This window comes from Merops nubicus, unplaced genomic scaffold (genome assembly GCF_000691845.1).
Source record: "Merops nubicus isolate BGI_N331 unplaced genomic scaffold, ASM69184v1 scaffold15875, whole genome shotgun sequence".
In the NCBI taxonomy this organism is placed as follows: Eukaryota; Metazoa; Chordata; class Aves; order Coraciiformes; family Meropidae; genus Merops; species Merops nubicus.
The window spans coordinates 26,687-32,606 of NW_008609110.1; positions in this window are offsets into that span (position 1 = coordinate 26,687).

The following is a 5,920-nucleotide window of genomic DNA, read 5'->3' on the forward strand; positions in this document are numbered from 1 at the left end:
GCTGCTCCTTTCAACTGATGCCAGATCGAAGGGCTTGTGAATCAACAGCATCAGTTGAGTCGATTTGGTGCAATTGCAACACAAATGAAATGAATACTGTTGATAACACCCCAGTCCTGCAGCACCAGGGAGTGACAGGTGGCACTTACCTGTGTCACTGCACCCAATTGCCTCCTGCTGTCAGAGATTTCCACTGCAAGACTTGGCTGGCAGACTGGGAACTTTTCAAGGCAGTGATTTATCTCTAAGAGACATTGCACATTCATGGACCTGCAAAAATAATGCACGAGTAATTAATAATAAGTCCCTGCTTTTAACAACACCAGGAGAAGAAATTGCTTCACTGGAGTGTCTCTCGTGCCTTTTGCAAAAGATCTTTATTTGTTAAGGGTCTCAAAAAGAAAGAAAATGCTTTTGAAACAGAGAATGGCTGTCGCTAGGTCCTGGGATTTTATTGCCAGCCTGGCAATCTTTATGGTTGATTTAAAGAACCCTCTGCTGGAGTCATGTAAATAAAACCCCATTGATTCAGCTTTGATTTTTTTTTTTGGTCAGTTTTAATCTCCCAGGTCTGTGGTTAAAAGTTTGGAACCATGAACGTGAAATGCTCAGAAACCCAGGAAGGAAGGAGATAAGCTTCAAGAATTATTGCCTCTCAAAGTCTTGTCTTTTCAACTTTAAGTGCTGCTTTTGAGGTTTGACACAGGATTTCTAACTCAGGCTCTGGCAATTCTGTTACACTCACCTCACAACTGCTAGGAAAGAGGTTTCTTTCTTTTTTTTACAGTTTTACCTACATCCTCACTACCCACTTTTCATATAAGACAAAATTAGCCATAGGGAGGTAAATAAATTCCAGGGTTTTCCAGATATTGCTGGATGTTCTGAGGAGATGAAAGGTATCAGGTCCTGATCAGCTGAAAGTTGTGTTTCAGTGAACACTCTGTCACTGCATTTGCAGCACTCAGGGTCTTGAGGTCCCCTGCTTCTGTCCTTCTGCATTAGCTCACAGGGTGGCTGCACACATAGTCAGGGCTGGTTTGGACCAGTGATCCTGGAGGAGAAGTGGGTAAAAGTTGCTTCTTAGGAAGAAGAAGCACGGTCAACCCACGGCCAGATAAACCAGCTGACCCAAAATGGTTTTGAATCAAAAGTTCCAACAATCTCTTCAGCTGTTTCTAGAAAACCCCACGATTTGGTCCCACTTAGTAAGACGTTCTCACAGCCCTTCCTAGGGGAAAACTGAGAAATTCACATTTGTCTGACAAAGTGGCCCAAATAACTTCAATTCTCTAGGAACGGCTGCTATCAAAATACCCCAACTGGAAGGATTCATTTTTTCTGGGCCTTTACACTACAGCTCAAAACATGGTTTCAATTAGGACCCTTCTCCCCTTTTTTTATTCACTTTCAATGAACATTCAGTCACTGGGGTCCTGATTCATGAGCTCACTCAAGCACGTGGCTTTTTAGAAATGAGTTTAATGTGAAAACAAATCAGGTTGTTTTGAAACGACACGAGCAGTTGCACTGTCACAAATATCCCACAAAAAGGCAAAGATTTGTCTCAAATGCTGAAGTAATCACCAAAAGCAACATTCAGTTGTGCATCGGGTTATAAAATCCACAATCTGCAATCGATGCTGCATTTATTTCCACAGGCCTTCCATAAGAGACCAGCTGTCTCAGTTCACTAAAATGCTTAAGCATATGTTTAATTTTAAGAATATGAATAATTCCATTGATATCAGTGGCACTTGCTTACTTAAGAATATATTTTCCTGGGCTAGAGCCAGAAATAGTGCCATGTAATGTCAATAAAGTGCAAACTGCAATATTTCTCTAAGTGTTTGCTGGGGCCAGTTTAAAAATTAATCAATGAAGAACTGTAATGTGGAAATGCAAAAAAATTAATGTATGTGAGATTTTACTGTTTACTATCGTAATATTGCCAAGTATTAATATCCATCAGAGCACTGCCAAGTGAAAGCAAACCCAAATCTGTGAAATAGAGCAAAAATGGCAACAAGTTGAATTTGTTATTCATTGTGAATGATCCCATCAGACTTAAAGATTCACTCGTGTAACACTGAATAACATTTGCCAGAAAGACATACGACCAGATGAAAGACAGGGTATGACCCCACTTGTGCCATCCCCAGTGTGTCCTCACTCAGTTCACCCCAGAGATCCAACAGATGTTGGAGAGGGAGAACAGAATCTGTGCTGAACAAGGATGACTTTTAATGATCAAAATATCACAGAGCAAAAGAGGTTGAAGCCAGGTAGGGGTTGGTCTCTTCTCCCAAGGAACAAGCAACAGGACAAGAGAAAACAGCCTCAAGTTGTGTGAGGGGAGGTTGAAGTTGGAGCTGAGGAACAATTTCTTCCCCTGGAGGGTTGCCCAGGGCTGTGCCAGGCTGCCCAGGGCAGTGGTGGAGTCCCCATCCCTGGAGGGGTTTCCAAGCCATGGAGATGTCATGTGAGGGACATGGGGCAGTGGGGACCTGGCAGTGTTGGGTTAATGACTCAATAATCTTCATGGTCTCTTCCAACCAAAACCTTCCTATGATTCTAAAAGGTCACTAAACCTAGGATCTTCCTCTCCTGCTGACTGTGCCTTACCTTCTACCAGTAGTTCTATTGTGAGGGACAGCTGAAAATTTCCAGGCACCGAACACTTGAGCTGTTTGTATTTGTTCTCATGACTTACACAGCCCCAGGACACTCCCTGTCTTCCCTACCATGATATCATCCTATAAATAGCTTTATATCGATATGCAAATGATTGCTGTTTTCAAGCTGTTCACAGGCGACCTCGTCCACTGCCCATAAGGCACAGGAATATGTTTTCCCCATATGTCAGATGTTTCGTGGCACGTTTCATGCATATATTTTAAATAGATTTCATCTCCTATAAAAACTCACGGGCAGCGGCCGAGAGCGGCCGGGCTCTGCCATGTTGACATAAAGCATCCCAAAACTGCATGAAACGTGGCCAAATTGATTGTATTCTTTATTTCCCTAAAATATGGATGGCATATAAAATGGATGTGTAATGGATTCGCTCGTGAGCGTGTGTCACACGCCTTGTTCTGAGCAACAAAAGGAAAGGATTTGTTCCAGCTCCGCTTCCACGGCGTAGACAACTCTCCCTTCTCCCTGAGTTGGTGGAAATGGTGTTTGGTGCTTTATATTCCACCCTGACTCCTTTAAAACTGCTCGACGTGGGTCTTTATGCAACAAAATCAAGCTCCAAGATGTGTTGAGAGAGGGTTTTGCTGCAATCCAGCTCACGGGTGTCCCACGGGGAGCGATATCAGCGATAAGAGCTCGGTTTCAGTGGGATAAATTTCAGCATGGTGGGGCCCGCCAAATTCCCTGAGTCACAGGCAGGTTTGCAGCGTGGGGGATTATCTGAACTGCTATCAGACCTCAGCTAGCTAGATTAGAGGTGGTTTGCATACATTTACATATGTGGCAACCCCACCTCCAGTTGCTGTGCAGACAGGTGGAAGCTCATTTCACACCATTCCAGCAAAACAGTTTTGCTGGGATCTGGCGTGAGAGCAGCTGACCCACAATCCACAAAACTGAGGAATTCCTGCAGATTTGAACGTTAGAGGCCCTGGAATGCTGCTCCACCAGCTTGGAGACATCTCACAACCTAGGATCAAACCATCAGGATGGGCATCTGCTGGTGTTGGCAACGGCCAGCTGCTCTGAAAACCACCAGACTGACTTAGGGGGGTTGGAAGTAGCAGAAACACCAGTCCCAAAAGGAAAAGGCACCACACAATGTGAGACAGAGCTCAGGAGGCTCAGAGTGTGGCAAGCATGAGCATGTGGCCACTGGACTGCTACATTAGAGCCCTAGGGAGCTCCAAGCCCCTGGAGAGGTGTTAACTCAGAAAGTGGATTTGTCTGGGTTAGAGATTTCTGCTGACTTTTTAGACTCTTCAGTCTAGAAAACAATTCAGAAGAGGCATTTTGGTGCTGGTCAGACCCCCCTACTGATCTGCTTCTGCCATGTCACACTTTTGAAGCTATTTTTTCCCCTACCTGGTAAGTTTATCTCATCCAGGGTGAGTCTCCAGTCTCTGAGTGTGCAGATGAGCACCTCTCAATGACTTGGGCACCCACCAAAAGAGGCTCCATGCAAAGCAGACACGAATTTCAGCAGTGAATCTCCCTCCCTCCTACTGTACCATGACTGTGTTTGCCCCAATGGGCACATAAGGTGCCTGGGCCCATCACCTCCAGCCCGAGCTTCCGCCAGCAGCTCCTGTTCCACATTGGACAAACCCAACCTGGGACATGCTCCCCGTGGCAGATCCTGTGGCTGGTTGGGCAGGACACAGACTGTGACATCACTTGGCCAAAGCTGACCTCTGCCAAGGGAAAGGCACCATCATCCCAGGACCCCTCAACAGCCAAGGGAAACGAACTGGTAGGTGTCACCTCAGCCTGCAGTGGACCAGCAGCTACATCATAATGCCAACCTCACCTTGGGTGTTAACGAGGCCCCTTCATTAACAGCCTGGAGCAGAGGGGTCAGGGGCTGAATAGACATGAGCTCCTTTCTCCTCCTCCTCATTCAGCACTGAAGCACGTTGGCAGGGCAGTTTGAGGACACTTTGCCCGTGCTGCATCTGCAAGGGACGTGACGTGTGTGTGACTATTCATCTGGCTCTTTTCACTAGCACTAAATACAGAGAAAGAGAGGATAAAATAAATTCTCATTGTGTTCTCACTTGCTCTGAAAATTTTCCCCCCCTTCCTTCTGGTTCGGAGGATTATTGTACATTAAAAACCTTTTGCATTTTTCAGTAGCCATAGTATGTTATAGTTTACATTTTCCTCAGGCACAAAAGAACTTAATTAAGCTAAATAAGTATTACAGTGGGTTTTTTCCTTCTACTAAGTCCTTCATTAATAGGGGAACTGAAGAATTTCCAAGCTGTCTGTAATTTTTCCCAGATGCAGCTAGTAGTTGCTAGGAGTATCTTTTTGGCAATCAGAGTTTTTGGCTATTAACAATCTGGACTTTTGCTATACCACCCTGGTGTTAAATATGTGCTGTGAATACCATAGAGAAGAGTGTGAACTGGGGAAGGAGGGGAAGGCAGAGAACAGGCAAAGCCTGATAATTTTTATAAGAATAAATACTGCTGGGATTCATAGGAAGACACTTCCCTGCAGGGATCCCGATGCCAGCTGGCAAACCAGGAGCCTGCTACACCAGAAACAGCATCATTGGACCCCTCAGCCCCAGCTCCTCTCTGTCACTACCTGCTCTGAAGGCTGTACATGAGGATCATACAGGATCTGGCCAGGCTGGATTGATGGGCTGAGGCCAATGGGATGAGGTTCAACAAGGCCAAATGCCAGGTCCTGCCCCTGGGTCACAATAACTCCCTGCAATGCTCCAGGGTTGGGGAAGAGTGGCTGGAAAGTGGCTGGTGGAAAAGGACCTGGGGGTGTTGGGTCAGCAGCCACCAAAACATGAGCCAGCAGTGTGCCCAGGTGGCCAAGAAGGTCACCAGCATCCTGGCTTGGAGCAGCACTAGTGTGGCCAGCAGGACTAGAGCAGGGATTGTCCTCATGGACTCAGCACTGGGGAGGCTGCTCCCCAAATCCTGGGTTCAGTTTTGGGTTCCTCACTCCAAGAAGGACCTTGAGGGGCTGGAGCATGGCCAGAGAAAGGCAACAATGCTGGGGAAGGGTCTAGAGCCTAGATCTGGTGAGGAGCAGCTGAGGGAGCTGGGGGTGCTGAGCCTGGAGCAAAGGAGGCTCAGGGGAGACCTTCTGGCTCTGCACAGCTCCTGACAGGAGCCTGGAGACAGGGTGGGGTTGGGCTCTGCTCCCAAGGAAGAAGTGATGGATAAGAGGAAATGGGCTCAAATTGTTTCAGAAGAGG